The sequence below is a fragment of the Podarcis melisellensis genome (assembly GCF_964234715.1).
Source record: "Podarcis melisellensis genome assembly, chromosome: 12".
NCBI lineage: Eukaryota > Metazoa > Chordata > Lepidosauria > Squamata > Lacertidae > Podarcis > Podarcis melisellensis.
Window position 1 is genome coordinate 19,054,556 of NC_138544.1, and position 23,666 is coordinate 19,078,221.

At 43.5% G+C, this 23,666-nt stretch overlaps 1 long non-coding RNA gene across 1 annotated transcript; it reads right to left on the reverse strand.

Moving 5' to 3' along the window:
* Window positions 1-244: 244 nt before the first annotated feature.
* LOC309353895 lies at window positions 245-16,417 on the reverse strand. Its single transcript, XR_014162125.1, has 3 exons — window positions 16,390-16,417; window positions 7,834-7,900; window positions 245-353 (listed from the first exon to the last, which is right to left on the reverse strand). It is a non-coding gene; the product is annotated as an uncharacterized lncRNA (long non-coding RNA).
* Window positions 16,418-23,666: the final 7,249 nt, after the last annotated feature.

Genomic DNA, 23,666 nt, shown 5'->3' on the forward strand with positions numbered 1-23,666 from the left:
CCCCAGAGTCGTCCGTGACTGGACCTAATGGTCAGGGGTCCCTTTACCTTTTTATCAGGTGCTCAAGGAAATCGTAGTCTGAAGGAGCTAGGGGGGAACAGGTTGTAGAAGGCTGTCACATTTCATGAACGTTGTCAGAAAGCTTAGAGCACCTTCAGTGAGAGCAACAAATGAAAACACCAAGCATGGACATGTCCCCAGCAGAAGGGATTTGCCGTTTTAGAATCAGAGCAGGTGAGCTTTTCATAGAACAGCCATTATAAGTTTATTGAATTTGTTCCTATTTCCATGATGGACAGGCCTTAATGGGAAACGTAGGGTGACTGCAAAGCTTCTTCCTCTATATATCCATGCTGGAAACAAAAGGTAAAGGTTAAATATGCAAGAAGGGTAGAAAAAGCAATGATCTGGTCTTGTGGGCAATTCTACACTTCATTTCGCCATTGACCAAAGCTTTCACCTGCTTATAAAGATACCACTTTCTCGTTCAGAAGCACTGGGTTTAAGATCACAGCAGCAGTCGCCAAATGGATGACAGCTGTCAAATTTCCATGCACACATAATTTTCACCCTTGTGAGAGCAGCATTCTCCCTGACTATAAAGCCAGCAGAGTAATAAAAGATGAATTCGCTCATGCAGAGAGCACTGCAATAATCGGGTACAGTGACGGCTAACTTCTGTATCTTCATGGCCAATCTGTCTTGCAGAGAGTGGTCTGGGAGATGGACATTTTCTATGCACCCCAACTTCTTCGTGTTGTGAAGTAGGTACCACCTAGCATTAATGGCTTCAGGGCTGTGGCTAGTAAATACAAGACACAGAGATGCCTTATCCAAAACTTGTCTTAAGGCACATAATCCCATTCCGCTGCTGAAGCTAAGCAGGCTGAGGTAAGGGTGTGTGCAGACCATGAGTTTTGCTTTAGATACTGATACGGTGTTTTGGGATGCAGCCCACTGTGGTCCAAAGAGGTTGCCTGGTTCAGCTCATGATCCAGATCTGTTTCAGAAAAAAGCTTTGTTCCTCCCACTCCCCATTCACTATTATGGAGAAGGGGAAATTGCTGCAACACTTTCCTTTTGGCAGAAGTTGGTGGAATTTACTGGTAAAGGAGACCCCTTAGAGTACAGGTAAATAGGACCACGGGCTGCTGTGCTGAGCACCTTTAAAGTACATCACTAAGGAGTGGCCAGCAGGGAGAGTTATATCCTGCTTACAGCCACGCTGCTGGCACCACTGCCAAGTACCGGGACCATGGGGAGGAGGGGCAGGACAGAGTTTCATGGATGACCAGCTAGAGCTCCAGGTTGGCACTGGAGCTCTGAGCTTGCTGCCTGCCCACCCCTGCATCATCCTGATAAGTGGCTTGGACATGAATGTCAGGAAGGCAAGGCAAGGGTGCTATCAGCGGCTCCTGGCCGCCCAGGAAAGTATAAAGACAAGAAAGGTTTCTTACAGTCCTTTTTTATTTCAAACTTTACAGAGAGAGGCTATAGAACCCAGAATCTTGGATAATGGCCTTGTCCCGAGTGAATCTCCATCTCCCGTCTCTCCCACTTCCTCATTCGTCATCATCATCACCTCCTCTACAGGTGCTGCTAAGTCCTCTATCTTTGAGCTCTTTGCTCTCCTACTTTTAAGGCCCACTGCATTCTGCGAGATGGTGGGTCTGGAATATAATAATAATAATAATAATAATAATAATAATAATAATAATAATAATAATAATTTATACCCCACCCATCTGGCTGGGCTTCCCCAGCCACGCTGGGCGGCTTCCAACAAAATATTAAAATACAGTAATGCACCAAACATTAAAAGCTTCCCTAAACAGGGCTGCCTTCAGATGTCTTCTAAAAGTCTGGTAGTTGTTCTTCTCTTTGACATCTGGTGGGAGGGCGTTCCACAGGGCGGGCGCCACTACCGAGAAGGCCCTCTGCCTGGTTTCCTGTAACTTGGCATCTCACAGCAAGGGAACCGCCAGAAGGCCCTCGGAGCTGGACCTCAGTGTCTGCGCAGAACGATGGGAGTGGAGACGCTCCTTCAGATATACTGGACCGAGGCCGTTTAGGGCTTTAAAGGACAGCAGCTTTCTAATGACGTGTCAGCCAGCTATTCTGGCTCTCCCATGATTTCTCAACTTCCCCCCTCATCTTCCTCTGAGGTGTGACCTCCCTCAAACCCCTATTGTAAATCTATACTGTTTTCTTCTTCCTCCTCCCTGGAAGGGTCAGGAAGGGGAGGCAGTCTCCTTCATTCCTCCTCTGCCCAGTCTCTAACACCACCCATCCACCAGTTGTTCCCTGTATGCTGCTGGACCACCTTAAGAATCTCAGAGAGCAGAGTTTGTGGTACGTTTGTGCATCTAAGTACTCTGATGTAACTGTTTTCTTCTGGAGTGAAACCACGGACGCAGTTGGCATCTCTGATTTCATTGCTTATTTGCTTGTTTGCTTGTTTGTTTAGGAATAGATTTCTGCAGTCCAGAAAAATGCTCGCGGGGAATCTCAAAATCAGAATATCGCTGAAGGCAACTTGGCTTAGCAGATTCATTTAGTCTGCAATGGTTTGCCTCCCACTGATTTATAAGCAAAAAGGATGTGAATTCATGTGGTTAGAGATGCACTGGGAAAACCGTGGTGTTGACACATATAAAGATATCATTGATAACTTTGTTATCACTGAGGGTTATATTTGTTAATATGGCAGAACTGATGAGACGTTGTTATTTGAAACACAACCTGCAGCAGCACAAGGCGGCTTGTGCGTTAAGATCCATATCTAAGGCCTTGCCCTCTGGCTCATCACTGAAAGATGCTAGAGTGGTAGATACCAGGAGCAGGGCTTTTTTGGTGGTGGCTCCATACCTATAGATTCCACTGCCTGCTGAAAATATCATATCAATTTAGGCTGAAAACCTATACCCACTTATCAGTCTACATTTCATTAAGCCTTGTGCTTTGGATCAATTTGTATCATTCATTGAAACATAAAATTGTAGAATTGAAGAGTTGGAAGGGATCCCGAGGGTCATCTAGTCCAACCCCCTGAATTGCAGGAATCTCAACTAGATCATACATGAGATGTGTATCATGACTTTAACAGGTGTATGGGTTTATATGGGTGATGTACTGTATACAGTGTTACATTTTATTTTACAACTGCACATCACCTCGTGAGGGCTATTACTCCCGGAACACAGTTTAGAAACCTTTCAAAACAAATGGAATGATTTATTAACGACGAGTAGGGTTTTAAAAATAAACAAATAAAGGTACAAAATCACAAGTCATCGCCAGAACCAGCCCAAGGCATTTGGCCGCTTAAGTCAGAGCCTAATGGTGGCCTCTACTTATGTCAAGTCAGGATATATAGGATTCAAGACCAGCCAAGTTATTCTGGCACCTGAGGCAGAAAACCTTACAAACACCTCTCCCACTCCCTAGCAGTAAAAATACAGAAATAGGAAATTAAATAACTTCCCTGACATTGCAAGCTGGCTGCCTGAGGCAGCCGCCTAATGGTAGAGCTGGCTCTGTTCAACGGTTTAAAAAGATTTATCAGCAGCTGCAGTGTTTGAAAAAACAGGCTATGTGACCCTCCCAGTGCATGCATGTGGGTCCCACTGCTCTAGAGATAAGATCCATCCATCACCACCCACTAATTTCAGTGGGTGATGATGGCAGCTGGCACTCCACTGACAAGAGGCTATTGCTGTGGCTATTGCAACCCCACCGGGCGACCGACTTCTGCAGAGATCCTGGGAAGGGAATTGTACCCTGGAAAGTGATAATTTGTGCATTTGACACTAGACTGTTTTTTTATACGAAGCTCAGGGCAAGGGCCCTATTTGGCCATTCAGCCTCCTCACATGTAAGCAAGCGTGTTAGGAAAAGCAGGGATGCATTGCCAAAGCCCTGCCACATCTGCTGTCATCTGTATGCTGTTGAGAGCCATCCACGAGGTTGAAATAATAATAATAATAATAATAATAATAATAATAATAATAATAATAATTTATTTATGCCCTGCCCATCTGGCTGGGTTTCCCTAACCACTCTGGGGCAGCTTCCAACTTAATATTAAAAACAATACAGCATCAGACATTAAAATTTTCCCTCCTTCAGTTGTCTTTTAAAAGTAAATTAGTTGTTTATTGAAAGTGAAGTCTGGAGCCTCTTCAAGCCTCCATCCTCTATTTGAAATCCAGGTTTTGCCAGACTCTAAATCTCTAAATTGGGACGTGAGTGGCACTGTGGGTTAAACCACAGAGCCTAGCCTAGGACTTGCCAATCAGAAGGTCGTGGTTCGAATCCCCGCGATGGGGTGAGCTCCCGTTGCTCGTTCCCTGCTCCTGCCAACCTAGCAGTTTGAAAGCACCTCAGAGTGCAAGTAGATAAATAGGTACTGCTCTGGCGGGAAGGTGAACAGCATTTCCGTGCGCTGCTCTGGTTCACCAGAAGTGGCTTAGTCATGCTGGCCACATGACCCGGAAGCTGTACGCCGGCTCCCTTGGCCAATAAAGCGAGATGAGCGCCCCAACGCCAGAGTCGGCCACAACTGGACCTAATAGGCAGGGGTCCCTTTACCTTTACCTTTACGCCATGTTCACTGTCATGGAGAATCCTGGGAACTGTGCTTGGAATTGTAACTTTGTGAGAACAGTACCATTAACAAACTACAATTCCCAATATTCCTTGGGGCACAGTATAAGAGTGCTTGAGATATACGGTGTTGATATGAGCAACTTGTTGGTCCAATAAAAGGGATTTCTTTTGCAAAAAAAGCTTCTCCTTCCCTGTGACCATTAGAGATACTAGGATTCTGATCCATGCTACTTATAGTTCATTAAGCAATGATTGATGAGGACAGCGTAATAGATAAGTTGTTCTCCATTTCCTCCATCCCATCAATTTCCTTGCCTAGCATCTTCCCCGCCCTCTTCCCACACAAAAGTCCTAGCTACGAAAAAGGTGATCAGGAGTGACCTCTGCCTTTTACCACTCTCTCAGTGCTCTGATACCTTAATCTAAATCACCTTGGAGTGAAAAGTTTGCATTGCAGTAATTATTCTTAGCCTTTATGCTTTAAATAAGGTATTAAGGTTGGTTACAATGGCATCTAATTTCCTGTTTATCATCTGCTTAAATGCTGTGACTTCCCCTGCTGTCCTTCAGTCAACTGGTAACTCATCTGTTTTTAATGAGTTGTCAAAAATGATTGATAACTGCCCTGTAATTGTCTCTGCCTGTTCTTTCAGAACCTTGGGGTGAATATTATGTATCAGGGTGATAACTTGCATTTAGTTCCTTTACAAATCTTAATTCCTTTGCTTACCCCCTGTCATTTCCAGAAACTGCTTGACTTAAGAAGCTGCAAGGAAGCCCAGTGCCTACATTTTCCATTTATTCTTTCTCTGACTTAGGATAGTTTCACATCATTACCGGGGAAAAAACTCAGCCTCCAAATGTTATGAAACAAATTTTGCAATGTAGCAATGCACAAAACAGCCTGCAGTTTTTGAGTCTTAATTTTTGGGGTGTGGTGAGTTTTTGTTTGTGTTGTACTTAAGGCAGATTTTGATTTTATGGTTTTATGTTTACTTTTATATTTAGATTGGGGGTTTTGTGTCTACTGATTTATTGCAACTTGCCCAGAAATTTTTGTGTTAAAAATCAGCACACAAATGCTGATATCTAAATCTCTCTCACTCTCTCACACACTGTCACAGAATCAGGTGGTCAGTAAATCGCACAGTCCAGAGTTGGAGCAAAACCATGATCTTCACAGACTTGGCTGAGTGAGCACTGACTTGGCCTAATGAGCACAACAGCTCATTCCCCATAGGTCTGACTCCATGAAATCAGTTGCTGAGACTGAAGTCCCTGCCTCCCCACCGCTGTCTGCTCCTCCCCAGAGCTTTTTCCAAGCAATCAGAGACTGAGCCTATCTGTCTGCCTTGGCTCCTCCCTTTTCATGCCTCTTCTGGTTCTGGGAGTCAGGGGGGAATGGGACTCTTCACCAGCCTGACTCATCTATGCCTCTTGGCTTCCTCCTTTCCTGTTTCAGCTTCTGCCTCTGATTCTGGGCTTCTGTCTGCCACAGACTCTCCCAGCTCACTAAGCCCTGTTACCTCTGCAGCTTTCCCCTCTGACCACTCATTGTCTCCCGCCACCATTGCCTGGGCTCTGAGTCTTCTTCCCTTGGTGGTCCCTCAGCTGGTTCCTCCCACCATTCCTCTGCATCCAACCAATCCAACACACAGACACAAATGCAAACAGAATTAAACCCAGTTAAGGGTCTTATTTAAAGTCATTCAGAAATAATATTGGTGGAACAAGAAGCCGCTGGGTGTTACTGAGTGATACAGCCCAAAATGAATGGATGCAGTCACTCCCAAAGCATTTGAGTGTACAAATTTCATGCTTCTGGTCTCTGCTAATTGTGTTCAGCTTTTGGCAGATTGCTGCTGTGACGATTCTGAGAAAACAGACTTTAGAAATGGCGGAGGGGGAGAGTAAATATTGCTTGAAAAGCGACTGTGTTGCTCTGAAAGGACAGCATGTTATTAAACTGTGTATGTGTGATTGAAGTGTTGTTAAACCCAAGCACTTTCTTCTTTAATTAAACATGCTCCTTTCTTTCTTTTAAGATGGAAATGTCAGCCTAGGAGCACAATGATAAAAAATTAATTATTCGGATTTCTCAACCAGGAGGTGATGCAATGGGAGGACAGGGAGGGAATATACTTTGGTTTTCGGTTTGGTTTTTTTAATGCAGCTTATAGAAAACTAGTCAGTCCGTGACTTAGCTGGGGAGACCAAGAAGCAGTTGGGAAGAAGAAGAGGAAGAGGAAGAGGAGGAGGAAGAGGAAGAAGAAGAGGAGGAGGAGAAGAATAAGAATAAGAAGAATAAGAATAAGAAATTATTTATTTATAAAAGTATTTTTATACCGACCTCCTGAAAAACATCAGGGCGGTGTACAATGGCGTAAAAAATAATTAAAAGCAATATGAAGCAATTGTCAAAATGACTGGCTATGCAAGGGACATTTTGAACAACTGAAAAGGCATGCCAGCATAAAAAGCTCTTCAGGAGATGCTTGAAAGTGAAAAGTGAGGATGCTTCCTGAATCTCTGCTGGAGGAATGTTGCAGAACATGGGACTGGTAACGCTAAGTACCTGACTTCAAGTTGAGGACCATTGGGCCTTTGTAACACAGGTGGACAACTAGCAATGCTCCTCCAGATGTTCCCAGGGATCGAGCTGAATTAAGGTAGCCCAGACCCAAATTGTTCTGGGCTTTGTATATCCAGCACAAGACTCTTGACCATGACCCAGTATGATGTGGGAAGCCAGTGCAGATGTTTTAGCGAAGATGCTACATGCTGTCGGTTGTCTGTTCCCATCACCAGTCTGGGCTCTGTGTTCTTCACCAGTGGGAGTTCTGAACCAGGGGCAAGGGCAGCTCTGTACAAAGCCCATTGCAGTAGCCCAGCCTTGAGGTTACCAGTCGATGCTCTACAGTGAGGAAATTATCCCAATCCAGGTATGGCTGTAGTTGGCATACCAGACAGCTGGTAAAATGCACTCTTGTACATCTTGGTTGCTGGTGAAGTGCACTGCAAAAATGGGAAATGTGCAAATTTCATCCCCCCCAAAAAAATATTGTTGAGAATTTTCGAGATAAACTACAATAAGAATCAAACTAGTGCAAAATCTGGAAATGTGCAAAATTAAGAGAATAGCTATGTTTCGGTTAGCATATTGGCTTGGACTGTGTGGATTAGGAAGCTTCTCATTAAAATGCAGACCAAAATCAGATTTCTCACTTGTTCCAGATGTCAGCCTAGATCCGCCATTCCTGCTAAGCCCTTCAGTTCATAGGGAGAGAAGATCCTAAAAAGGAGTGTGATGATAAAGGTCAATTCGGGAAACACAACAGCAAGGGCCAGTCACAGAGACAAACTGGAATCCGTTCCAGGGAAAGGAAACAGTGGAAGGGGGAAGGGTCTGAAAAGACACTTGTCTATATTTAGAAAGACAGGTGTTGACTTTACTGGTGCAACTGGATGGAAACTGAGTAGCGATGCTAAGAATAGAAGAGAACAAAAGGAAAACATTCAGCCTCTACACAAGCTAGGCTAGCTGCTCTGTTTCCAGGGAGTTTTGAACAACGTAACCCCATCAAAGTCTTTCTTACCAAAGTGTTTGTGGCCGCTAAGCCTCTGAGCCAATGTGTCCATGTGAAGAAGAGACAAAAAGAGCCTTTGTGGTTGCAACATTAGCCAAGGCAAATGGGAGCCCCCTTAGCAATAGAATTGGCAGTCCATCCAAACGGCACATAGACTGAACATTTCAAATACACGACCTTGTGAAGAAATGTGGCAGCATTGTTACAAGGAGCAAAGTGAATTTGCTCGTGTTGATGTTTTGCTTGAAGGCAGTGCTTCTGAAACAGCAGCTGTTGAAACAAGACATAGCAAACAGGGGAATCCCCGAGCTGATGAGTGGTGGATCTGTCTGCAGCGATGATTGTTTAAAAACTGCATGACCACACACAGGGCATCCCTGCGGGTTAAGCCTATCTGTGGTGGGCCTGAAATTACCCTCTGAAGAGGGCAGAGGGTGTTGCAACAAACAGAATTCCCACTCTAGATGACGCAAGTGGATAGCCAATGGGATGTGTCCTGCTTGTTCTGGAGGAGATACTGGCTACCAGGGATGTCAATTCCTCTCTGTTACTCATCTCCCCAAGTCCTCCTGAAAATGCACCAGCATTTTAGTGCTAATTTCTCCTAAGGCACACGTTTTTGCAAAACACTATTGCCTGATTACACATTTCCCCTAAGCTACAGTATTTTCCCTAACAGAATGGATTTTTGCATTATGGTTTCACTAATCTATGCATTTATAGGCACACTTTACAACAGTATTTTGCATTTTTGCATACATTACTTGGCTAGAGAACTGTGTTGCAAAATTCAGGTATATGCAAGTGTTGAAGGATGGCTGCTTGTGCCAGCTCACGTATGGGCTCAGAAAGTGTCAGTCAGGTAGGTTTGCCTTTAAATATGAACTGGATCAAACCCTAACCTTAACTGCAATCTCTGATTGACGTGAGATTCCTGGGGTTCCAGGGTTTGTGTTTCCTTTGGAATGAGGTACAGGAGAGACTGTGATGTCTTTATGATATATGGTTTATTCAGACATCTATACAACCTGAGCCTACGATGGAGGGGTTCCCAGCATTATCACTCCAAAAGGGTCTTGCCACAGCCTTGGATTCCAGCAGAAATTAAGCATGGCTTTGTCGCTCAGCTGCCCTGCTCAGCTCTGCTTCTTGCTTCTTGCTCACATAACTCCACTCTCAACTCTGGCCTTTGTCCTTCTAACTACCAGCCAGTTGTGGGAAGGGTGCCCACTCACTATCTCACGAGGAAGCTAGCCTGGCTATTCCAGGAATATAAAGGATCTTCGCATACAACCTACCCCCCCCTCCCCAACTCATAACAGTAGATTGGGAGGGACTGTATCTAGGTTGAGGAACCTTCTAGATTTTGGAATTGCTCACACTGCGTACAACCTGTGACTCTTTTTCTAAAAGTCAAGGGCCTTTATGCATATTACAAAACCAGCAGCTACAAGTCGATATACAGTATGTTGTATCTGTGATGTACGCTAGACATATGGAAGCACTGCCCATCTTCCCCTCCCCTTCACCACATGGTCACCATGTGCACATGCCAAAGAAAGCAATGATTCATTCAGAATAAATGCACCAAGCAACAACAATGAAGTTTTGCAGTCTCATTGTAGTGGGTGTCTGCAGAGTACAGATGATGTGGCTGCTAATAGTTTGGTTCGGATCAAGTTTATTAATAGTCCACAGAGCTTCAAATATACCCCTCTCCTAAATGGTTCCATACAATCAGAGGGGAATAGACTAAATCTGGGGTCAGCAAACTTTTTCAGCAGGGGGCTGGTCCACTGTCTCTCAGACCTTGGTGGGGGGCTGGACTATATTTTTTTTTTGGGGGGGGTGAACAAATTCCTATGCACCACAAATAACCCAGAGATGCATTTTAAATAAAAGCGCACATTCTACTCACGTAAAAACACCAGGCGGACCCCACAAATAACCCAGAGATGCATTTTAAATAAAAGGACACATTCTACTCATGTAAAAACATGCTGACTCCCAGACCGTCCGCGGGCTGGATTCAGAAGGCGATTGGGCCGGATCCGACCCCCAGGCCTTAGTTTGCCTACCCATGGACTAAATTCACAGGAAGACTCCCTAACAATGCATTTTAAATTATAAATCTGAAATTAAGGATGGAGAATAACTTCATCTGGTCCATATTTTCCCATTGAACATATGTAATTTCGACCTCCCCTGCTAACATATGGCTCAGGGTGTAATTGTCTTTTGGATTTCACAATTTCCTGAATTTTATAATACAAGTTTCAATTTTTTAAAAAATACCAGAATGTAAGTATTCTAGGGTCAAATACATTTGGAAATGCATATGATGAGCTAAAACATGCATTTATGTATGGATTTTTGTGATAGAACACATATTTGAAAACAGATATTTATATGGGAAAAGGAGACAGAACACACTTATGAACATTTGAGATCAACACAGACCAGGAATACACTCTGAATAGCAAATGCTGGGGACAAACAGCAAGGGAGGGCTATTTCCATCTCACTCTGTTTGCAAGTATCCTAAAAAGTGTCTGGCTGACTACTCTTGGGAACAGATGGCTGGACCAGAGGAACGCCTGATCCGATATGTCAAACACTGCAGAGCTGTGCCTGTCCTTATCAAAGATAGCCATGTGAAATGGGGACCACCACACTGCATACTAAACAGGCAGCTCTGAAAGCAGCCAGCCAATCATATAATGAATCTAACACAAGACTGGCATCCCTTGGAATCTGTGTGACTCGTGGAGAAGGTGACAGTGCAAGAATGGCCCACATGCTAAACTGCGCCAAACAGGAGGACAAAGTGCATTTCAGGAAAGGCTCACCTTTTTCTCAGCAGCAAATATGGCCCCAGAAAAATGTGGATACGATCCTCTACCACAATAATCACCTTTTGCCAATGATGGTAAGTAAAGGTGGGCCAAAAACACAAGCACACTTGCAGGTTCTTTCACTTTTTCTCACCTGCAAAATGGGGGTGTTGTGCCATTCATGGCGCGGGGGGGGGGGCGTCCCTGGAATTTTGCTAACATTTTGGTGGTAGTGGTTATCTACACTAATTATAATTATAATTATAATTTATTATTTATACCCCGCCCATCTGGCTGAGTTTCCCCAGCCACTCTGGGCGGCTTCCAACTGAATATAAAAAACAATACAGCATCAGACATTAAAAACTTCTCTAAACAGGGCCACCTTCAGTTGTCTTTTAAAAGTAAAATAGTTGTTTATTGCCTTGACATCTGCTGGGAGGGCATTCCACAGGGTGGGCACCACTACCAAGAAGGCCCTCTGCCTGGTTCCCTGTAACCTCACTTCTCACAGGGAGGGAACTGTCAGAAGGCCCTCAGAGCTGGACCTCAGTGTCTGGATGATGGGGGTGGAGACGCTCCCTCAGGTATACTGGGCCAGGCCGTTTAGGGCTTTAAAGGTCAGCACCAACGCTTTGAATTGTGCTCGAAAATGTACTGGGAGCCCTAGCTTACTTAACTCCATAAGGTGACCAACTCCATAAGGTTGCTTTTCAAACTTAAATTTAAACTTTAACATCCACTGATCTAGGAATCTAGGTCAGAATACTTCTGGGAACAATGTTAAGTCATGACATAGCATGTCTCCCAGGGACATTCTTATAGAATAATGTTACACGTCAATTAATATATCCCCATGCACTTCAAAAAAACCTCCACGTTTTCTCACTGCAATCACCCTTCCCATTAGGGGCATGCCTTTCTCATGGGGTGCATTTTCCATTTCAGGGGCACTGAAAAATATCCCAGCAGCGCAATCAGATGTTTCAGTGCTACTATGCTAAGTCCTGCCTTCATTACCAGTTCTGTCCTTGTGGCATCATTCAAAGTGGTTGTCTCACTGAGAGATCTAGGAGACCTTTTCTCTCATGAACCTGCTTGCCACTTTAGACCTCTTCTTTAGCCTTTGAAGTTTGGATTTATGACTATCAGAGAAAGGGCCTTTTCCACAGCACTGTTGGGCTCCTGGAACTCTGCTCTGACATGTTCAGCTGGTGCCAACGTTCTTATCTTCCAGGCAGCAGGCAAAGTCTATCTTGCACTTTTGTGCTTGTGACAGCTTTTGATGGTTTTTTTGATCCTTCTAACTTACCTTTCTAATAATAATAATAATAATAATAATAATAATAATAATAATAATAGTAATAATTTATTATTTGTACCCCACCCATCTGGCTGGGTTTCCCCAGCCACTCTGGGTGGCTTCCAACAAAGATGAAAGATACACTAAAATGTCACATATTAAAAACTTCCCTGAACAGGGCTGCCTTCAGATGTCTTCTGAATGTCAGGTAGATGTTTATCGCTTTGACATCTGATGGGAGGGCGTTCTACAGGGCGGGCGCCACTACCGAGAAGGCCCTCTGCCTGGTTCCCTGTAACTTGGCCTCTCGCAGTGAGGGAACCGCCAGAAGGCCCTCGGCGCTGGACCTCAGTGTCCGGGCAGAATGATGGGGGAGGAGACGCTCCTTCAGATATACTGGACCGAGGCTGTTTAGGGCTTTAAAGGTCAGCACCAACACTTTGAATTGTGCTCGGAAACGTACTGGGAGCTAATGTAGGTCTTTCAAGACCGGTGTTATATGGTCTCGGCGGCCGCTCCCAGTCACCAGTCTAGCTGCCGCATTCTGGATTAGTTGTAGTTTCCATATGAGTTGTTTATTGAACATTCATCCTGATTTGTTCGCAAGGAGATTAGACTATTTAAAGAGCATTCATTCTGATTTAATTGCAAGAGGTTAGATGATGCTGTGTTAGAGCAATTGATAGCCTACACTTTCCAGAACATCACTTTCCTTACTGCAAAAAGTCCGGAACCTCAATATTAACTATAAAAGTGCAACCTGAATTTATTAAGTTTGTGGTTGAATCCCAACCCAAAATAGCAACAGTCAAGAAGTGCTCTTCCTGTCTTTTATCTTGATTGCTACTTGCTGGTTCTACTGATCTTTTTTGGCTGATTGTGTGGGTGTATTTTAGTAGCTTTACCAAGTGTGGTGAATTTTCAGGATTAGTGTACCGGGTTCACTGAGATAATGTGCTTCTATTTGCCTTCGTCCAAAGCACCTCTCTGTGACTTATTATTATTAATCCAGGCAGGTGAATTTCACCCTATAGCTACATCCAAGTATACAAACAGAAAATGTGGAGTCGAGTTCGCATTTTTGCAAGCAAGAGGAGAAGGAAGCTTTGCTTTTACGCATTAGGGAACAAGCCCATATTAGAATGAAAGCGCCGCTTTCCACTCTGGCAATTCCTAAGCCAATCCTACTGCAGAATCCTAATCTCCAAGAGCTGACATTTCATGCCTCAGTCAAGAGCAAAAGCTGTGCTTCCATTTGAGAACTTATCACAGAAAGCTGTTATGCACTGCTCACATATTCTATTTAAATATTGGGTACCCGCTGGATGAGGAAGCTCAGTTATCTGAGCTTTTTTTTATAAGACAACCCACTTCCTTGCAATATTCATATTATAAAAACCACCACGTACATTTATCAATGGCTCCTTTGCTAAAGACTCAGAGAGCAGTTCATAAGGCATTGCTTCTCTTGGGTGGCCTACTTTACCACAGCCTTCTGTTTGATGTTATTCTCTGCACTGGGCAGAGAATACATAGGGTTAGGAGGTTTGAATCCAGCTTTCCCTCTTATTGAAGTCTTGTACTATTTCTAATCATATAAAACCACTGCAGATTCAAGTACCAAGGTAGCCCAGTCCTCCCAAATCTCATGCTTGTTTCTTACTCCCCTACGCTTTGCTTTTTTAAAAATATGGGTTTATTTCTCCTCAAACTACAGGCTTTAGTTTTTATTTTATTTTTCATTTTTTTTTAAATTAATTTTCCACAAATTTTTTTTTGTAGACAAACAAAACAGATACACAAACAAACATAAATCATAACCTTATTAAAACTAATCCAATTAACATTATTAAGTGACTTTCTCGTATCCCCCTGGTTGAATTTCAGTGTAAATCATTTTAACGGTTTTCCAAAACCTAAATTCTTAAAAATTTAACTTATTCACTTAACATCTTTCTTGCTTTGCAGTTCAACTTTGAGCATGTTATTTCGTCACCCTACATATTTAAATCCTAAGCCTATCTGGTTTTTGCAAGCTTTTCCCAGTTAAGTTAGTTTAACATATTTAACTAAATAGTCCTTAAATTTCTTCCATTCTTCTTGGTGATCCTCCTCCTTCTGGTCGCGGACTCTTCCAGTCAGGTCGGCTAGCTCCGAAAAGTCCATCATCTTCATCTGCCAACCTTCCTACAGGTTTTAGTTTTTAATTCCCACCCACCAATGGCTGCATTTTCAAAAGCCAACCTTTGATCACAGTGAATTCAAGGCAAGGTGCCCCCCAAAATGCCTCCTTCCTCAAAATGAGAAATGCATGTCAGGATCATTAGCTAGTGGGTGCCGAAGGGCCATCAGAGTTATAGACTGGTTGCGATTTCTGCCTCTGGCATCACCAGCTGCTTCAGTTTTTCTGCAGTTTATGCCACATTCATCTTGCCGTCCACTATTTAACGAAATTTCCGCAATGAGTTATGCAAGATACAAACAATCAACGTAATCTGTGGTGTGATTATTTCCACACCATAAATCCCAATGCAAAGGAAACAATTGATATAGCAGGGTGGGGTGGAGGAATGCAATCAGATGTGTATTGTTAGCAGGCTGAAAACAACAGCAGAAGCAAATACGGTTTGGAGTCGCTGGATTGATTTCTATTCTGGACCGTAGTGTGCCACGTGGTCGCCATTAGTCACGTCTAGGCAGGTGGTAAACAACAGGACTGAGGAATGAGTTGCCCTGCAGGTGCTAGAATCACAGAATCATAAAGCTGGAAGGGACCATGCAGGTCATCTAGTCCAGCCCCCTGAAATGCAGGGATTATTTTGCACAAGGTGGGGCTGGAACCCACAACCCTGATATTAAGAGTCTGATACTCTATCAATTGAGCTATCTCAGCTTTGCCAGACTACAGCTTCCATCCTCTCTGATTGACCATAGTGGCTGGGGCAGATGAGACTTTGAATCCAAGAACACCTGGAGGGCCACATGTTTGTCGGAGTTCAGCCTACACTTGAGTAGGACCCTGCCAGAGACACATGCCCGACTGGCATGTTCCCTCCCTCCTGGTCTTTCCTTCAGGGGCTTCAAAAGCTTTCTTCTGCCCGAACATCACAGCGACCAATGCCAACAGACACCGGCACACTTAGGGATCCGCAGAGTTTGCACACCTTGCGTGACAGACCTCAGCAACTCAGCGTTTTGGCTAATCTACTTTATTTACATATAAACACACACGGAGCGCTGCAACATGGCTCCCTCTCTCTCTAGCATCAGACAGCAAAGAGAAAACAACAACAAAGGACAATAGTCCCACTTCACGGAACACAGTAACACAAACATTCTCTCTCCGTCACTTCCCACTTTGTGGAGTCAAAACATATAACGTCATGTGAAAGACAACAATCCCATGACTGCAATCATGGAGCAGGAATTCTAACATCGTTCCCCACCCCTGCAAAGACCAGACCTCTATTTCCGTAGGTTATTTACCACTGTGTATTTCCTCTGCCTACACTTAAATATTTTCCTCTCCCCCTTTTTTGGTGTTGCTCTCAGTGCTCCAAGTGATAGGGAAGAGAGCAAAAGTACCCACTTTGTGAGAGAGAAAGGGCTACTTCAGTCGGTGGCCGATTTTGCTCTGGGCTGCCATTACCCTTCTTTATGTGTCTAGAGTCCTCCCTCTCATCCGAGTTAAATTCAAAGCTTTCAAACAGGCACAGAGTAGTTGCACAAACTGAACAGAAAGGGCATAACAAGGCAATGCTTTAAGTTTCTTGCAAAGCTCGAGTTGTCTTGAAGAAAGTTGCTGCTCAGGCACTGAACCTTCAAACCTTTGTGTCTAATGCAAGGAAACAAGCGAGATCTTTAAGCTGCAAAATCCATAACTTCCAGGCACCTGGAGGCAGAAATCTTTTCCCTAAAGCCTGCCCTCAGGCTCTGTGCTATAATAAACTAGGAGTCAACCTACACTGTGCCTTCTCTGGTTGTACACTTGTCGTTTTCCAAGCAATCTCTTGCGGGCTTGTATTGTGTAACCCGCTAACTTGATACACATACTTACCATGCGCATAACTGTAACACCTGATGGCGATCCCCCCCAAAAAAGAGTACACTGCACATCAGTGAATATGAAAAGCATTCTACTATCTTAGCCTTTGTGACATTATCATTGGCCCTGCTGCTTGACACTCATTTTAAAACAGAGGTTTGAACAGACCATGGGCTGAACGTCACATCCAGCCGACAATTATTATTACTTTTTGTGGAAACACCCCCCTCCCTGTAAAAAAATTGCTGACTCTTCCCAAAGGTTCCAAAGCTATTGTACTGTCATATCCAAATTTTTCTATGGTTCTTCAAAACAACAACAAATTTGCCTAGTTAATACGCTTTTACAAAATTAAACTAAAAAAAGTTAAGTTTCATTAGTTGCTCCCGGAGATACACTTCATGTAATGCCAAAAGGTTTTTTGCCCCCCCCCCCATTGTCCATTTTTTAAAGAAGAAAATTATATGTATGTTTCCTGCTGTGATTTGTTTTGACCCTCTCAAAATACCCTTTAAAAAAGACCACACCTACTTTTCACTTTTGACACACCCACTTTGACATGCCCCTGCAGCCCCTGAAGAGTTAACCACATATCTGTGTGACCCTTGTCCCTTTCTGTCAAATGCTAGTCATCCCTGCTTTATTTTAGATGCAATATTTCTTATTTGCCCTTCACCGTAATGTCCCAGTGCAAGTCAACAACCATAAAATACAGAGTTATAAAACCAGGTATAATTATAAAAAAAAGAAAAGAAAAATTGTATCAATGAGGAAAAAAGCCCAGAATAAATTCAGGAAAAGAAGCGAGTACAACAAAATAAAAAATCTTAACTGCTGAAGACCAGGGTAAAGAGGGGTGCCTTCAGCAAATGGGGAAAGCTATATTGTACAGTGAAACTGGCAGACAGGGAGACAGTGCCACAATTTGGGGACTGCCACAGGGAAAGGCCTCTCCCGGGCCACTGTTCCCCACACTTCTGAGAATGGCAGAACTACCAAGAGAGCCCGCTCTGTACATCTCAACACCCAAGAGGATGGTGTTTAAGGGTTTAAAACATTAATATGAATACCTTGAATTGCACCCAGAAACAAACAGGCAACTTGTGTAGCTGTTTTGAAGCAGGGTTTACATGAACTCTGAATGCAATCCATAATTTTGAAACAAGTTTCCAAATCATCTTCGAGGGCGACCCCTTGTGAAGCACATAGCAATTGTCCAATCTGGAGGCTACTATAGCATTTTTTTAAAAAAATGTTTCATTATATCCCTCCTTTTTCTCCAAAGAGCTCCAGGTGGTGTACACGGTGATCTCCCCCCCCCCCCATTTAATCCCCACAACAACCCTGTGAGGTAAGTCATGCTGAAGAAGAAGAAGAGTTTGGATTTGATATCCCGCTTTATTACTACCCGAAGGAGTCTCAAAGCAGCTAACATTCTCCTTTTCCCTTCCTCCCCCACAACAAACACTCTGTGAGGTGAGTGGGGCTGAGAGACTTGAAAGAAGTGTGACTGGCCCAAGGTCACCCAGCAGCTGCATGTGGAGGAGCGGAGACAGGAACCCGGTTCCCCAGATTACGAGACTACCGCTCTTAACCACTACACCACACTGGCTGAGAGGCAGAGACTGACCCAAGGTCACCCAGCAGGCTTCGTGGCCAAGTGGGGATTTGAACCCTGGTTTCCCAAGTCCTAGTCTGAAACTCTAACCATTACACCACAGTGACCAAGTGACCTCTGTCTACAGCTGGCAAACCACTGGGGGTGACCTCCAATGACAGGACCTATTCCTTCTTAGAGAGTGCTCAGCTCCATCAAAAACTGGCTGCCTCCCACCGCCTGAACTCAAGAACTCGGAATACATAACGCCTCTGCCTTTTTGGGATTCAGCAACAATTTATTGGCTCAGATCCAGCCCATCACCGCCTCTGCAATGATGTTTCCCTATCCCCAGGGGATGAGCAGCTGTTCTGTTTGTCAGCATCGTTCGGCTGACCCCTTCTCAGCAATTAGAACACTGCGGACATTTCATATTGCTTCGGTTGAGCCAAAGGCTATGCAGGTTCACTGATAAGCAATGTGGAAGCCTCAATACTCTGGCCAGGTACAAACTTAGAAAACACACCTCCTCCTTGTTTGTTTTGAAAAATTAGAGGATTGATTGGTGACCTTTAGCTTTTAATTCCACTTAAGCTCCTTACATTTTTGAATGCCCAAAATTGTATATTTAACTAGCCACGGCGGCACAGATTGTATTACATTCATTATGCACAAGTGTTGGTTTTTAAAAAAATGCTGTTTAGACACTGTTCTCCGTCCCTTGTGGTAACTTCCATACACTCTCGAGACCAGAGGCTTAACTCATTTCCTCTCTTGTGTGATTGCTTGCAAATCATTGCTTGCACTCAGCCTGTAGGCTCTCGGAGAAGATGAAAAACCACAATACAACAAGTGGTAAAACAGCAGGAAAACATATAAAACTCGTGATGGCCTGCCACCAGCAGTAGCTCAAACAGGATCAGCACAGAAATAAACGCAAGCTATTTCTGCAAAAGTCAGCTTGTTTCCAAAGCCAACCTGACTTTGGAAGTTAGTCATTCTCTCTCCAACCCAGCCACCTCAATTCTCCTAACATCCCATCGGCCTCTTGATTCTTCAAAGTCTTCCCCCACTTTGCTTTGAACCAGAAATGGACCCTCCAGGTGTTGCTGAAATCCCATTGGCTCAAACCAGCATAGCCACTGATGAGAGTTGCAGTCCAATAAAATTTGGAGGGCCAGAGGTTTCCCGCCCTATTCTAGGTGCCCGAGAACTATGCACAAACGCCATTCCTAAGTTTTTGGAAGTTAGGGAATGGGCCACCAAGGATTGTTCTACTTCCCTCTCCAGAAGTTCAGTACGCACACAGGAGAAGAGGGATGTTTGAAGCTCCCTCGTTTCTCAAGAACTGCAGGGCAGAAGGTCCCAACAGGTTGTGGCGGTCACTTGGCAGCAAGAGACAAGGGTAAGAGCCATCGTAATAAAGGACAGTGAGATATAAGGGCCAGTGGGGGCTGATGCAATTTACTGCAGGCTTCTTTCTCTCACCCACACCTAGAAGCTAAGCTCTGCATCCGAGGTTGTTCTGTGTCCCCGTGAAGCAAGGCAATTGCCAAATGCTATAGGGTCTTTTTGGTGGTGGCACACCAGCTAAGTAAGGAACAGCAGCTTGCTGCTCAGAATGTTGCTGTTTCTCTTCTTACACTGCTTCTAATTGGCTCCAGCAAATCTCAAAAGCTCTTACAGGAACTGGAGACCCCCAAACACAAAACAAGTTTTCATAAACACCCTCAAATAAGAACCGCAGATTAGCCTGAAACCGTTTTGAACTGACATAACTTGTGGCTGCTATAGAACACAGAATCACTACACTGTAATAAACAAACAAAGAAACAATAATTTGAGCTAATTTTGGGGGTCTTCTGGAGTAGCTGTTTATTGAGCGTTCCTGCGGAGAGGCTTGCACAAAACCTCCAGAGAAATTATACAACACTGCCAGTTTCCTGAACACCCGCCCTGATACATTCATGCAGAGGCGATATGACATTGCCAGGTTTCACTGCAATTTCCCCATCACTTTTCACTCAGGCAAGTGACAGGATGGAGAGTGTAGGATAGCAATTTAGAAATATCAAGCAGCCCATATGGAAGTGCCCTTAGCCTCAGTTGCACCATATACCTGCTGTTCTAATGCTAAAGTTTCCAGGTTCAATCCTATCTCCTGCTGAAAAAAAATCAGGTAGGGGGTTCTGGGGTGGGGGGGAAATCTTCCTACCTGAGACCCTGCAGACCCTGTCAAAGAAGACCATGCTGCACTAGACAGCACAAAAGGTGCTTCTAGACTGTTGCTATTTTGGGTGAGATCCAATCACATCCCAGGAAAAAAAAATAGGTTACATTGATTAGGAGATCTTCCACAACAAACTGCTTCCCTCAAAGAACAGACTTTTTGTGATAAAGAAAGTGATAAGGAAACACACTTGAAAAAGTGGGATGACACTGGCTTTGATACATCATAATCTAACCTCCACACAAACAAATCAGGATGAATGCGTAATAAGCAGGTCACATGGAATCAGCCAGAGCGTATGACCTGGCATAAGGCAGATTCTAATGTTCCTATGAGCAGAAAAAAATGAACTAAAAAAAATAGGATAATCTGCATCAGAAAGTTTACAGCCTGCATCAGAAGTTTTTCAAATGTCTTAAGAGACTGATCTCATTTAGCTTGTTTATTTTACTTGCATTTAGTAAACAAAGCTAAAAATCTTTTGAAACTGTCAAGCTTGCCTAATATCATATTTTCCCTTGGCATCTGTTAATTGTTACTAATGAACTTATGAAACGGGGGGGGGGGGGGACCATGGAAAATAAGGCACCCGAAAAATTTCCATCGCAGATCTTTGCCAATATGTTTTCATCCTTTCATTTTTGCCTTCCATCCCTTTGCTGTTCTATGGAGTTATTTCTAATTACCTAACCTTTTTCAATAATAATTTTTATTAGTTTTCAATTACAGTCCAATAATAGCCTCATTATAACAATACCAATTTATAATACAATTATTAATGCCAATTGTTCAAATACCAAATTATATAATTTAGATAAAGTGCCACCCCCGCGTGCTAGATTTGATGGTTTATTTTCTTTATTTCTGTGTTCCAAAATTATATTCTGGTCATAATAATAATCCCTCATACAACAACTGCAATATTAATAACTTCTATTCATGTTGACACATTAAATGATTTATAAAATTACAAGTGAGGAACTCAAACAATATCCTTGTTCTTCCTTTGTGTGGCAATTATTCTGTCTGTGATGTTTCTTCCTGTCCTTGTAAGATGTTATGTCTTTATTTCCCCCGGTTGTTGCTGTTATCCATCATGTCCTGGGTGGAGCTGATATACCATTGTTGCTCCAGAAATTTCTCCATCGCTCTGTTCCATGCATTGTTGCTTTCCAACTTTAACAACAGCTGCAAAAGTCACTCTGTCCCAGTAAATATTACCTGTTGTCACCATTTTACCTCTCAGCCTGGGAAGAAGAGTGGTCTGTCAAACTACATATGACTCAATAAAGAACCTTATCAGTTCCTTGGCAGTTCACAGACTCCTTTCATCCTTCCTTCCAACTGAAGATATATGAGCAATTATACTTCCAATTAAATTAAATTCCAAGTCTTCTTAGCGTAATTCAGTTCACTTCGTAAACAATAAGGGATGGGGAAGGGTCAGCTCTAGGTTTCCATCATAAACCTTTTGCAAAATTGAGCTTCCCTCCCTTTTTCTTTTTACACACACAGTTTCATTTGATGTTATATTCCATATTTATAATCCAATTTCTTCCATCTTCGCTTGTACAAATATAATTTGAACTAACATTCAGAGGAGGGTTGCCGAATCATAAATGTAGAGAAGAAAACTTTAAATAAAGAAACTGTAGGCTCCCCTCCCCCCACTGTCTTTTGCACCAAATGAAGTCTTATCTCAAATTCAAATGTTAAAGTCCTTGCAGTTGGTTTGTCCGCAGTTTCTGATCTCATCTCTTCTAGCACATGCCTGTACTTTAGTCCAATTATGCTCTAATTAACAGGAGAACTGCTGCTTCTTAATTATGGCATTGGGAGGGTTTTTGCCAGGCGAAGTGCTTTTGTATTCAGCACCTCCCTGCCCCCCTCCATTCAATGCCAGAGCGATAGCCAGGTACCAAGGCAAACTGCAATTGATGCCCGTTCAGGGCCCCCGTCCCTGGGGGGAATTTGTAAGGATAATTACCCTCGATCATCCTTGTTTTTCCTTCGCCAACGATCTGCTATTGTGGAGGCTGCCTCCATTAAGGCAGAGCGGAACCGGAAACCTATTTTCTAATTACCCAACTAGCAACTTTCCTGAAATTAGACATTCTCTGGCCCCCTTTCTTTCACCACCAGACATTTTATGTTGATCTGACTAATCCAGCTGTAAATTCCTGTGGTAGCCCTGATTTTTTTTCCAAAACAAAGCAAAGCACCACTTTAGTTGATTGCATTTTTTTTTTCAATTGAGCGATTTGCATCATGAATGAATCCGGAGGAAATTAAGCAAATACGCGTCCCATGCAAAGACTTTCACAATCCATTGTGCTTTCCTTTAAAAGTGACTCACAATACATTTCTTCTCAAGAACGGACCTAGTCTTTTGTATTGATACAAAATGAAACATTAATATTATGTTTATACAAAAGCACTGATTTTCTCCTCTTATAGACCTGAGGCACTCAGTGAACAATGAGTGATGTTCTTTCCTGCTTCCTCTTTCAGCTCTGTGTGCCTTTTGTTGTTGTTGTTGGCATCTGTCAAAGCTTTTTTAAGGATCAGATTAATATTACTGGATCTGAGTAGAAGTCAGATCCTTAGAAAAATGAAGTCTGTGTGATGCAATTTTTTTTTGTCTTTTTGTGTGCTTGGTAGGGGAAAATGATCTGGGGGAGGGGAGAGGTTCCCAAAAGGTTGGTGCCCACAACACTCACTGAAAAATTTTTAAAACCAAAAGGTTGGTGCCCACAACACTCACTGAAAAATCCAAATGTGTCCACAGGCCTTGAATAGAAATTGCTGAATGCACAAAAAATAGACATTTCAGGATTGCAGGCTACATCCTAAGCAGAGGCAATTCAGCCCTGTGCCTTGGGTCCCCCAGATCTGGTCAAACCATAGCTGTCAACTTACAGATTTGAAAATAAGGGACCAGCAGCCAAAATAAGGGATTTTCCCAGCACAGGTATGTTCGACTTCTGAGTCCCTCCAAGCCAAAGGCAGAAAGCCCAGCTAGCAGCCAAACGAAGCCTCAAGCGGTGGTTCCCACAGCACAGCAACACAGCAAAGGGGATGCAGCAAGGGAAACCACCATCACCTCTCCGCTGGGAAGCACTGAGCAAAGGTGAGTCCCCAGGCAATGCGGCCGATTTGATTGGCAGAAGGCATGCAAGCTCCACCCCCCAGTCGTTCTTAGACTCCTTACTGGGTGAGCAACGCAGCCAAGCAACGCAGGTGGAGCCTCCCTCCTCCCTGGCCGGCAGGGAGGGAGGGAGAGGAGCTGCTTCATTTGAAACCTGGGAAATTTAAGGGACATCTTCAATAAGGGACAGCAGCGGGACACGGCTCTGGGATAAGAGAGTTTCCCACCAAATAAGGGACGGTTGACAGTTACGGGTCAAACTCTGTTGTTTTTGCATCCCTTAGGAGATGGTTTCCAGGCAAAAATAACCAAGA